Source organism: Leptodactylus fuscus, chromosome 10, assembly GCF_031893055.1.
Source record: "Leptodactylus fuscus isolate aLepFus1 chromosome 10, aLepFus1.hap2, whole genome shotgun sequence".
Taxonomy (NCBI): domain Eukaryota; kingdom Metazoa; phylum Chordata; class Amphibia; order Anura; family Leptodactylidae; genus Leptodactylus; species Leptodactylus fuscus.
The window spans coordinates 54,195,515-54,209,306 of NC_134274.1; the positions used below are offsets into that span (position 1 = coordinate 54,195,515).

At 39.7% G+C, this 13,792-nt stretch overlaps 1 protein-coding gene across 1 annotated transcript in view; it reads left to right on the plus strand.

Annotated features, from left to right (window-relative positions):
- Window positions 1-664: 664 nt before the first annotated feature.
- MYPN (myopalladin) overlaps window positions 665-13,792 on the plus strand; it is a 123,745-nt gene continuing 110,617 nt past the window's right edge. Inside the window, exon 1 of the mRNA XM_075258159.1 lies at window positions 665-789. The gene's annotated coding sequence lies outside the window, so the exon portion shown is untranslated. The remainder of the gene's footprint in view (window positions 790-13,792) is intronic.

Sequence of the window (13,792 nt, forward strand, 5' to 3'; positions counted from 1 at the left end):
CCGGGGGACAGGTAAGAATCAATAGTTTTTTAATGTTTTTATTCCCCTGGGTCTCCGATTATTATACTCTGGGGTCTGAAAAGACCCCAGAGTATAATAATTATTTATGGGTGTCCACAGTGGAGCATAATACTGTGTGCAGGGGCCACTGAGGGACATAATACTGTGTGCAGGGGCCACTGAGGGACAAAAGCTCGCCACGGAGCCCCACCATTCCTAGTTACGCCACTGTATACTAGTAATCTATACTGGCTCCTGCCTGGCACCAAGATTTCAGATTCTGTCACCACCAAAATAAATAAAATAAAGTTGTTCCAAGCATGTTCTACTTTTTTTTTAATGCATTTTATTTTAGAATTATTGCCTTTTTTATTATATAACAGTCTATTGTATCTTGGGTTGTTTCTTTCATCTTTCCTTCTAAGTTGAAATAATTGTACGTCTCTCATAGAAGAAAAGTTTGGGCTATCATCATAAGAAATACATTTGATTAATTTTCGTTATCTTCTCTCTGACTCCTACACCAAAGAGCCTTTGCCTAAATTTGTCTAAACCTCAGTTTGCAGGCTGTGTACACAGGCTCTACAAGTGGTGTGTACACTTCAACTCTTGGCATGACATTATGTTTTTTTTCCATTGCAGGATGAGGAGGGCACCTATAATTAGCATGCTAAAAAAGCAAAAAAAGAAAGCGGCCATTACTGTCCTGACAGAGGAAGGCACGAGACCAAGGACCATGAGGGAGAGAGAGGAAGTGCAGATGGTAGATGACTAGTGTGTCACTGTCTGGTAAGATGTCATTTTCTATTCATTATAGGAACTTGCATGTAAGCTCTGCATTATTCAGCATTTACTCACATGTTACATATTATAGGCTTTGTGGTTTATTATAAGATCTGAGTTATTGGAAGAAATTGTTACTAGAAATATTAGATAAGTCACCCCTTGGAGTGTTCCTATACACTTCTGAGGATTATGAGTTTGCACAAGGTCTCCCTGCTTTCTGTATTTTGTAAGAGTATAAGTGTCAGTCTGGGATCTTTGGAAGACTCTCTGAAACAGGAATATTGTCATAGGACATATGTGTTTGAGAGTGTTTCATTATTTTATGTATTAGATCATTATATGGTATATAGTGCTTTGCTGTTTGTGTATTTTATTCTTTATTAAGTCTACATATATAATTTTCCGGCAGCTAGAGTGCATGTGACTACATAATGTATATATTTCAGCAAGTTCATATTGGGTAAGTAGTTTATATCTCAATTAAAAGATCAAAGTGAATGGATTGAGTTATTTTTATAGCCGAGCTGTCCCCCCTCCCCCTTGACACAAATGTTTACTGTGATAAAGGCATCCATATGGCACACCTTCTAGTGTTTCTTTACAGAGAGGGCTGTCAACTGTTAACTCACAGCACCCATGAGTTCAGCAGATTATAATCTGTCAAACTGTCAGATACAGCAGCAGTTCATTTATTGGTTTCTACATGCTTTCTTACAGAATTACTGGAATTACAATTGTCATGCACGTGTATATTTGCCCCATCATTATATTTTTATTGGTACTCTGGTAAATGGTGTACATATATATATATATATATATATATATATATATATATATATATATTATATTATATTATGTATAAATCTCATCCACTTTCTGCAGTGTTTTACAGTAGCAACAATCTTGCAGAGATATTCAGTGCAGAAAATCTAAATATAGCTGCATATTATGATCTCCTCTTAAAATTTTTGGTTAATTTTAATGAAATATTAAATGTACCACTCCTGGCAAAAACACAGTTTTGGCCCAAGGTTGGAGATTTAGGTTACACCTGTGGTTGCTTCTATAACCTGAATATAGGTTCAGGTACAAGGCAGTGGTTGTCATGGTCCATCCACCCAGGAAGGAACCTGTATAGGAATTGACTCACTGTAAAATCTGCACCACTAGCTGGGACCGGAACATACAGGCATGTTGCCAGCACAGCCCGTCAGATGACCTCCATGAATTATTCCCATTGGTATCCCAATCCCACTACTCTGGACTAGAAGTATATTTTCAGTTTATTGGGAGAGTTGCTTCTTAGATTTTCAATCCTGTATTAAATAAAACTTCTTTGGTGGTATATTCAGGAGCAATACAGTTATATAGGGTGAGCAGAAACATGACGTCAGAGTCACTGGGTCAAAGTCGGTAAAAATGCACCAACTCTGACTTCAAAAGAAAATAAAAAAAATTATGTTGTTAAAATTGTATTGTTTAATTAAATGCATAGCTTTCTTTCTTTGGGACGTCCAATTTTACATGGTACCTTACGTACCATTCTTCCAATTAGACCATCTACCCCTGCAGAAGTTCGCGTCATACACTTCTTGCTGTCGTTACAGTTCATTGTAGTCGACCAGTGCTGACACCTTGGCCCTGGCATGTAGTGATTTGCTGGAGTGATAAACCAAGGTCTCTCACGTGAAGAATTCTGTACGCACAGTTTGGGTCAAGTGGCGATAACTGGCATGTCTCTAAATATGAGGCATTGCAGAATCATCCCACATCACTTAATCCATTTTTTGGTTTCAATCTGGCTTTTATGCTGCTCCAACATGCCAAGATTGGGGCGAAGTGCTTCAAAATATGATCATTTGCAGATTTTACTGCCACCTGCTACTTTCTCAATCTGCATAACCTTGCGGCTTGTCCTTCTTGTAGTTTCAATGATGAGGATTGTTTGTCCTATTAATCTTTATTTTTTTAAAAAATATATAGATATTTATGAAAGGGTTGGAGTGTGAATGGAAAAAAAAAAATCTGAAGTTTCAGAGCCCTGACAGGACCCCATTTAGGTTTGGTACAAGTAATAGCGGAAAATATGGGATACAGTTGTGTGCGCTGCTGAGATAGTAGAAAGATGTAGGGAAAGGGAATGATTGGATGAAAATATTCCTTTAATAAATCATATACACTGGCAACTCGTTTCGACGTTTAATCTGACATCTTCATCAGGCCAACCATACAGAAAGTATAACAAAACACATAGTACATATAATATATAACAGATATATTTGAGATATAAAATGTAACGAAAAGTCAAATTAAAAAAATATATATGTAAGCAGGTATATATATGGTACAATTACGTATTACCCAAAGAAAATATGCATAGTAGATATTGGTATAAGGGGAAGTAGTATTGGTTCACATTTTAAGCCCCACCTGTCACACAAACTGCAGAAACTGTCAAACTATCTAAAACTCTTAATAAATGCGCTGTAATGTATGTGCAAAAGTTTACTTTGGAACAAATTACACCAAATTGCTTCCAAATGCTGCCATATTTCCAAATCTACCCTACTCCTTACATACAAGTTTTGGAGAAAGGGACCCAAAGCATAATCGTAAATGAGAGTAGGTCACTTATAGGGCTGGGAGACTATCACCGAAATTAAAATCACAATTAATTGAACATTGTAACTTGAGCAATAATTTTAGGACACTCCTCTTTTTACTTGTAAATTCCAATATTTATATACCACCATGCCATTGGATTTTGGTTTAGATTATTCACACATCGGCAATCCTGATAGCATAGAGTAGTTGACATATTCCTTATATCAACTACTATGAAAGTTCATGGATGTAAGATTCCTGGTGATCCCTTATATGATGTTACCCTTTTTACATTAGTACTTATAGCAGAGATGTTAAGTACTAAACCACTTTGTACAATACCAACCTCATAGGGGGCAGGACATAACATTTTATCCTACTGTAGACTGGGCACTTCAGGGAGGCTTCTGTTCCAGCCATTCTTCTTACAGCCTGAGAGCAAAGAGGAAAAGGGAAATATGGATGATCTCCTCGGACACAGAGGGGCGTTCTTTTTACAAGGGAATGTAGGAAATTAAGTAAACTAGGATTCTTCAAACCTCTGTGCATTGTCTGTGTTTTGTGTTTTAGTCGTTGCAGCTCCAGCAATCCAGTGGTTTATTTATGCACGATGATCAGGTGTCTATGAAATTTCATGGATGTAATATTCCTGATGATCCTATTGTTCATTATTATTCCCTGGAAATCCATTGACCATCCTCGATGACTAATTTTAATGCATCCAGGTACCTGTTGCATGAGGCTAAACAGAATCTAATAGTTATTTATTCCTTGTAGGATAGACAACATTTACATTTAGTTGATGTGCCCCATAGAGCAGCACAGTATGTGGAGCCTGTGCTGGGCATGTGGGGGATAGCAATCTGCCAATGATAGCTTCCTCCTCCCAGCTGTCAACACTTTACATTGATATGAGGATCCATCTGCAAGGGTATTTGCTGGCAGTGTCTACCCATTTCTATTGATAAATTAGAAAGCCCCTACTATGGTTTTGTTTAGGTTTTTTTTATACAGTTTTTAAGTCAAAACCAGGAGGAGATCACAAAGGGAGTGAAAGTGTAAAGTGATGTTGCTTCACTACCCCTGGCCTCAGCTTCTAATTTGCATCTTAAAACCTGAGCATGGAGAAATGATGTGTAAAGGGGCATATCCAGTTCCAAGTCCAAAGACCCACCCAACCCCTATAGCCACGTACTGTTGGGTTGGATGGTCATTGGTCATTGTGGGAGGGCTTGGACCGCAGATGCAGAAATGGATGCATAGTGTTCCCGCTCCTTCAATGTTTTCTAATATGGATAATTTGTTCAACGTGTATCAAACCATTCTTTCAAGCACAATATTTTCATGTATTACAATGCATTAAGGGAGTATTTAGTATGTCTTAATTTGGGAATGTGAGCATTGTGAAAATGGGTAGGTCTTATGCAACTGGCAAAACATGATAACTATTCATAAAATCACATATATACTGTACATCATATTGTATGTATCCATATACCAAATTTTATGTTTAATTGTATATTGTTAAAATCATCGATACAGTTTTTTGTATAATGACTGCATCTGAATGCTACACATCAAAATGGGACTGTGTCTATAGCAGTCACTTTTTCTGGGTACTAACAGTGTCTCCCTAATGGTGTAAAATCCGGACTTCATGAAAAAAAAAAAAAAAAGCCATATCAACAATGCAGTATCATGAAATGGAAGAAAATGGGAACATATGACAGTAAGCACATACATAATAAGGATTGGTGGTGGTCAGAAAATGGATGATAAGAAATGACTACTAACCCTTAAATCTCTAAAACCTAACTTCAACCCCTTCCTGACGGCAATTTTTAGTTTCTTTTTTTTTTCACTTCCCACTTTCTAAAAGCCATACTTTTTTGTTTTTCTATTCACATAGTTATATGAGGGCTTATATTTTGGGAGTCAAATTGTACTTCATAGTTTTACAATTTAATATTCCGCATGATACAATGAGAGGCTGCAAATAATTCAGAATGAGACTGGATTTAGAATAAAACTGCATAAAATTAAAACTTTGTAAAAAAAAAAAAAATGTTTATCATACACTGTGGACACCATAAAAAAAAAAATCTATAAAGACAACGCCTTAATTGCTATTGGTTTGTCTGTCCGCAACCAAAAAGCAAGACTTTTTATTCCCAAATATGTTCAAATATTCCCAAAAATGGTGGTAATGAGATCATCAAGTCTTCCTGCAAAAAATGGGCTCACACAATTTAATTGACAAAAAAGTGAATGAATAAATTTGTGTGTACATTAGTAATAAAGTTTAAATAAATAAATGCATGCATACATACATACATATACATAGAAATTTGGTGGAACAGTGTAATTGTGGTTCTTTGAAAGAAATTTAATAAATGAGCAAAGACAAAAAACAAGAGTAGCACCGCGCTGTATATGGTGTAGTAAGTTAAAGGGGTATTCCCATGTACATAATCTTATCTATATTTGTAGATAATTAAAAGTTAAACATTTTTGCAAATATAAGTAATTAAAAATTCTGCAGAGTTTTAAAGATTTTCTCTAAGTCTCTTAGTGGTGACAGTCTGTTATCTTGATCGGTTGCCATGGATACGACCACTAATGCAGAATCTTTCTATGGTCTGGGACTTGTCAGGAACCCAGCTATGATTTTCTTATTGTAGCTGGGTTATCAGGCAGGGATACTACATGTATGAGAAGATATCCCGGCCACAATAAAGACATCATGGCTGATTTTCTGATCTTAGAAAGTTTCTGCATTGGTGGTCGTATCCATTGACAACCGATCAAGATAACAGACTGTCACCACTAAGAAAGTTAGAGAAAATCTTTAAAACTCTGCAGAATTTTTAATTACTTACATTTGCAAAAATGTTTAACTTTTAATCATCTATAAATTAAAAAATAATTATGTAGATGGGAATACCCCTTTAAATAAGGTGAGGGACAAGAGCGATATGCCAATTGAACTCTAACCTGGCGGAGTTAGGATTCACAACTACCGATAATGCCTCAGAACCGTTTCACAGGGGGTTCCTCCCTCGGTGAGATGCGAGCTGCAGGACCCAATTCACCAGTGGTGTCAGTGGAGATGTCGAAGGACCATAATCAAGGGAGCCGCGCTTAACCCAATGCGATTTAACCACTTTATTAAAGTTCAACACTTCGGGCATCGGTGCCCTTTTTCAAGTGTACATAAACTGCTGTGGGCAGCTGGATGCATGAGAATGAATTCCTTCTGGGGGTCCGGCATGTGTGCGTCTTCTGACAGTACAGTTCTTATAACTTCTAGACCCCCCTTATGGGGGATATAACTGTAGAGTTCTGTGACGTCAAGAGTTGCCCATCTATAACTCTACCTCCAAGGAATATCTAGGAAATTAGGTGGGGGGAGTCCTTGAGATGAGATTTAAGTTTGGTAATGAAAGGTTGCAACTGTATATCATGTATAACAAGTTCAGTTTCTTTTAGTCCAAAACAAAGGTAGAGTTTATTTTCACTCAAAAAGGTAGTGCAGCAACAAAAGGAAACAATACAAAAATAAATACCTGCCCGGCTAGGCTCTAACTAAACATAGAATAGGTTACCTCACCTAGAATAACAGAAATAAAAAAAAAAAACTAGAATCATTCAGGACACAGCTCCAAAAATATGACCTCTCTGTCAGCTCTCCAGCCAAACTCTGCCAAAGTGTTGCTGCTGGAGCTGGCGTCTTAAGCCTCCTTGATGAGGAGACTCTCTGCAACTGAGTCGCTGCCGGAACATCCCCAAAGTGTGGACTGGAGGGAGGTGGAATAACAGGTCCCACTACCAACCTACCTGCCATTCCTAAAAATCCAGCCCAGTACTGAGCATTTACCAAAATGCTCAGCAGACGAAAGTTGTCTGCTGAGAACAAACATTCCTGGAGTTTTCTCATCTCACCCACCTGAATAGTCTGGGTGAGATGCACACCCCCTCCATTACCTGACCAGCCATAGTCTTACACAATATACTGAGAAAGATTTCGAGTTATTGCATTCATACCCGGTATGTGACAATGAAAAAACCCCACAAAAAATGGCTAGATCATTGAGGAACAAAACAGGGCAGTCATTTAAGGGATTAAAGGGGTATTCCCATAACTCTTGTTCTGCAGCCTGAAGGCTCTGTAATCTCTTCACTTCCTGGATTTCTCGCACATTGGTGGGCGGGGTTTCACTTGCTCTGCTATGATCCACAGTATGACGCTGATGTGGAAACTGATGTAGCAGAGCTGGATTTGAATCAGCTTGCATTACATACAGAGGACTCCTTATCTCAGCCCTTATCAGCTAATTCAATTAAACCAGGATAAGTGGAAAAGCTGAAGATAGACTGCACAGTAATCCCTGAGCTCTCACCTTCCCCCTCCCCTATCTGAGGAGCTCCATTGCTTGTCAGTCCCTCCCTGCCCCCCCTGAGGGCAGGCAGAAGCAGCAGCTACATCACTTGACAAATGAGCAGATAATCCCAAGGGCCAGTGTCAACAATTAAGTGAATAAATTAAGATAGTGGCCAAACAAAACAGTTTTGATAAAGCAATGTATTTAGGAAAAGTCTTATATCCACATAAACTAGCAGTATAGATAGGATCCTTGTTATTGGACAACCCCTTTAAGGTGTATATGTTAATGCAACACTTTGTGGCTTCTTGTTTTGTGTTTTTCAGCTGTGCAATACTAAATATGCTATTGCTTATGGGGGTTTTAGGGAGCAGATTATGTGAGGGGCAGAGGAAAAGCAGGGAAGGCAGAAGAATGTGGTCAATATGAGGTCACATGGTAGTTCTCAATGTATTTGCAGATAGAATATAGAGAACTTCTGTTGCACAGCAACCCGTGCTAGAGAGAGAAGTAGTTTATACTTTGATGTGACTTATTGAACATGTTGAAAAGCAGAATAAAGAGAGAAACTGAGTAGATAACTATTACTGTTGAAGGGTTGTTCAATCAGACAATTTAATGAGTTAAAATCCTTTAAATGTATCCATAGTCACCATACACTTGGGTATCTATTAGGTTATTATTTTAACTGTATAGGTAAGCCAAACAGATTGTGCTTTTGTATACAGAGGGTCACCGCTGAAAACTATATACATTGCCCTGTATATTTTTATAATAAGAACTTTATGTGTAATAGATGTCATGGGCGTAGAGACATATACATTATGAGAGTATATCGCCAACAGAAGCCAGAAATTACATCTTTTCCAAAGACTATAAAGCTATAAAAATATATTTTTACATTAGTTTTTTGCCTGGGAACCTTTCTTGTTTGCCCTATTTAGTATAATTTCCATTTAAGCTTAGATTTTCTAATCAGAAAAGTACGTAGATATTCCCTGCAGTGCCAGAAGTATTTCTGTGTTGTCACTGACATCGAGACAGCTACCATGTGATGGCTGTATGAATCAGAGCTGCCCGAATTGTTACATTCGCTGCAGTGATAGCGAGACACATTTCCTAGTGGTGTGTAAGGTCTACTGTTAAATACATATCATATCAGTGTCACATTATTGAGTAAATACCTTCTCAGTAAGTAATACCTTTTCCTTTGAGGTAAGCCCATGAATGACTTCAGTATCCATAAATATTTCTCTGCCTATATAATGTCACAAAGTAAGAACATGCAGCTGTCCATATTAAACACTGTGATCCTCCGAGTGAAAGGGCATTTGTTAGGATCAGGTACAAATGTCAGATGTAGTGAAAACTGTGGACTGCTTGACAGACTTGACTTGTACTAGTAGGATAGTAGTACAAACTATTAAACATACTGTATGTCACAAAAAATCCAGCACACCAGTTACTCTCAAATTGTATAACATGAAATAAGTTAAGAGTCTGCAAACAGAGACTAGACTAGGCATATGGGATAAGAAATGGATAATATTAGAAACACTGTATTCTGAAGAGTGAGGGTTCACAAAGAAGAGAACTGTGCTTGTGATTATGAAAGCAAAGCACCACCCCAATTCCTGTAATCTATCTCTGCTGCTAGAGACAGACTTCACATTAGATTTACAAAAGCAGTTGTCTAGGGAGTTTTATTATACACATTTCTTAAGGGGGCCTTTTTCATGCTGGACCTGAAGGTTCTGACCCTGGTTAATGTCATCTGCCACTGAGTCTTTCCGCCTAATTGGCTTTACTACAGTTTACCAGTCCCCATAGCACAAGTAGCTACTTGTGAAAACTGGAGAGAAGGGAGGAGGCAGAGCGACCTGGGAGCTGAGTGCTTGCCAGGCCACTTGGCACACCTGCGATCACCCTTCTTACCTTCCACTCACACCCCGTGAGTGCCCGGGTTCATAGGATAATATGAAACAAGTTTTATAAATTTTATACATTTATTAACTCAAGTGGGTTGGTACTAGTCACTAGCATATACAGAGTACACATCAGAGGATTGTCAAGCAAATACAGATAAAAGCAAAATACAGCAAAGAAAATAAAATGGGATTAAAAGAATAGTACCAAACGAAGTTGTGGTCTTCTTCGCTGGGGCCTCAATCCTAGGCCTCAGGGTACTTGCTTAACCCCTTAGCGACCTTTGACGTACTATTACTTCATGGGAGCTTGGTACTTAGCGACCCATGAGGTAATAGTACGTCATGGTTATAAATAGTCTCCGTTGTCTCAAGAGACGCTAACTGTAAGAAGGTTGCTGCTGTCCATGACAGCAGACAACCTTCTCCACGTGAATCGGGAGGTTTAACCCCCTCCCTGCCACTTAGATCGCTGAAAATGACCGATCTATTCAGATCGGTAAATTTCAGCTTTCCGGCAGCTTTCCGGCACAGATCATTGGATCTGCGCCGGCAGATGTCAGTAAAAGTGACAGGGATTGGAGGTATACATACCACCAATCCCTGTCGAGTGTTTGGGGGGCGTACAGTGGCGCCAACCATCCAGATGTTGCAATTGGTTGATCGGCACATGTCACAGCCGATCAACCAATTGCAGGCTTGCAGGACAGTGTTAACCGGGGGTCACTTTGCTTCCCATGTCAGTTCCCCTGGGACTTGCGAGCAGAGTAGACCTCCGTGCTGCCCTGTGAGCCTTCTGTGCGTTACCGCTGCTGCTGCGTGTCTTCAGTGACATATTTGATCTGATCAGAGCTCCGTCGCTGCTGCTGCCAGCCACCCTCTCCTGTCATTCCTAAAAATCTCCCCCCAGCCACTCCACCAGCCACTCCACCCTCCCATCCCCATTCCCTTCCCATCCCCCCTCTCCACCAACCTCTGATCTCACGTCTGGCTGCATCAGCTCCTAAAAAGTTCTGCAATCTGCACCTAGCCAGTGGGTGCAGAACAGAGCCTCCCTCCCCCTTCTTCCTGACTGCTGGTAAAATTAACACTTTACCAGCAGAACTTTTTTTGGAAAGCTATAGCTATAGACTGCTCCGTCTATTTTATATTTTATTAGTTCAATTTTAGTTAGAAGAAAAGAATCTTTTTTTTCCTTTGTGCCTAAACTCAACGCAGTGATCAGTAACAAATAAACGTTACTGATCACATCTGTACTTTTTGCGCACTTTTTTTCTAGTTAGATTTAGTAATAAAATATATATAGACTGCTCCGTCTAGTTTATATTTTATTAGTTCAATTTTAGTTAGAAGAAAAGAATCTTTTTTTTCCTTTGTGCTACTCAGCGCAGTGATCAGTAACAAATAAACGTTAGTGATCACATCTGTACTTTTTTTGCAGGTTTTTTTTTTTTTTACATCAAATACACGTGTTAAAGCACAACACACACCCCACACTTTGAATTTTCAATAAAGTTTCAAGAAATAAAGTTTTATATACTCAAGTAAAACACCACACACACACAAAAATGTCCCAACAGTCCCAATCATCCCAAAGAAGGTTTTCAGTAGAAGAGGCGTACGCCATACTGGCCTCTGACACTGATACCGCCAGCGAGGGAGAAGAGGAAAATGCCCCATTCCTTTATTTTTCCTCCTCTTCCTCCTCCTCCTCCTCATCCAGTGATGAGCAACCCCAAAGGAGGCGCCCCAGAACAATTGCTGATTTAGTTGCCACACCTGTAGAGCCCATGTGGACCCCACCACCAGAAAATTTTGAACCTCAGCTTCCTGACTTTGTTGCCCGGTCAGGAATACAAATTGAGACTGAGGGCTTCAGAGAAAATGACTTTTTCAAAATCTTTTTCTCTGATGAGTTTGTAGATCTTATGGTGGCCCAAACGAATTTGTACGCCGTACAATTTTTGGAACAAAATGCCACCTCTTCCTATGCCAGGCCACAGAACTGGACCCCAGTAAATGCAGCAGAAATGAAGATTTTCTGGGGTCTTATTCTGCATATGGGCATAGTGAAAAAACCTAAAATTCGTCAGTATTGGAGTACAGATGTCTTGCACAACACTCCAATCTATCGAATGGCTATGACCAGGAAGCGGTTTGAAAGTATCCTAAAGTTCCTTCATTACAATGATAATTCCCAGTGCCCGCCCCAAGATGCCCCAAATTTTGACCGCTTATACAAAGTTAGGCCAGTTATTGAACACTTTAGTACCAAATTTGCAGAGTCCTACATCCCTGATCAGAACATTGCAATTGATGAGTCTCTGATCAGTTTCAAAGGGAGGCTAAAATTCCGCCAATACTTGCCCAGTAAGCGGGCACGGTATGGCATTAAAATGTATAAGCTATGTGAGAGCAGTTCAGGATACACTTATAAATTTAGGGTGTATGAAGGAAGGGACACAAGGATTGAGCCCCCAGACTGCCCCCCAATCCTAGGAGTTAGTGGGAAAATTGTGTGGGATTTGCTGCACCCACTGCTGGACAAGGGTTATCACCTCTATGTAGATAACTTTTACACCAGCATCCCACTCTTTAGGTCCCTGAGTTCTAGAGGAACTGCAGCTTGTGGGACTGTGCGCAGAAATCAAAGAGGCCTCCCTAGGGCACATATTGCGCAGCCCCTCAGAAAGGGTGAGAGTAGTGCCGTCTGCAATGAAAATATGCTGCTGGTCAAGTATAAGGACAAGAGGGATGTTTTTGTACTGACCACAATTCATGGCAGCGGCAGCACCTCTGTCCCTGTGCGTGGCACCAGTACCACTGTCTCCAAGCCAGACTGCATCCTGGCATACAATAAGTACATGGGAGGGGTTGATCTATCTGATCAAGTCCTAAAGCCCTACAGTGCCATGCGAAAAACAAGAGTGTGGTACAAAAAGCTGGCCGTGCACATGGTTCAGATGGCATTGTATAACGCGTACGTGCTATCACGATGTGCAGGCCACACAGGAACTTTCCTTGAGTTTCAGGAGACAATTATCAAGACCCTGATATTTGGGGACCTAGAAGTGCCAGGCCCCAGTACTTCTGAAACTCAAGGTTCCCGTATAGTACCAGGGCAACATTTTCCCGGCGAAGTCCCCCAAACTGCTAAAAAAGGGAAAAACCAAAAAAGATGCAGAGTGTGTTACAAAAGAGGAATAAGGAGAGACACCACTTATCAGTGTGACACCTGCCCTGATAAACCTGGCTTGTGCATGAAGGAGTGCTTTAGATTGTACCACACTTCCATGGAATATTAATTTTAGAATTTATTTTCCATGGAATATCGCCTCCTTATACCATCACGTATTCTGCACACAATTACTTTCATCCGGTTATGCAGTAATTTCTGCAGAATAAATTATTGCCATACAAGCTGCATCCAAATGTTTGCTATACTTGGGTGCAATTTAACACTGACGTCACTGAAGTCAAGGGGTCTAGTTTCCAAAATGGGGTCACATTTTTGGGGGCTTTCACTGTTTTGGCACTTCAAGGCCTCTGCAAATGTGACATGGTAACTAAAACCAATTGCAGCCAAATCTACCCTCCAACTATTGTTCTCTCCCACTGTGTGACCATACATCACTTTACATACACATGTGGGGCATTTCTGTAGTTGGGAGAAAATGCTTGACAATTTGTGGGGTGCATTTTCTCTTTTAACCCCTTGTGGAAATGCAAAATTTGGGGTTAAAGCAACATTTTATTGTAAAAAAGGAAATTTTTCATTTTCACATCCCAATAGTTAATTATTTTGTGAAACTCCTATAGGGTCCAAGTGTTAACTATGCCGCTTGATAATTTTCCTGAGGGGTCTAGTTTCCAAAATGGGGTCACATTTTTGGGGGCTTTCCCTGTTTTGGCACTTCAAGGCCTCTGCAAATGTGACATGGTAACTAAAACCAATTGCAGCCAAATCTACCCTCCAACTATTGTTCTCTCCCACTGTGTGACCATACATCACTTTACATCCACATATGGGGCATTTCTGTTGTTGGGAGAAAATGCTTGACAATTTGTGGGGTGCATTTTCTCTTTTAACCTCTT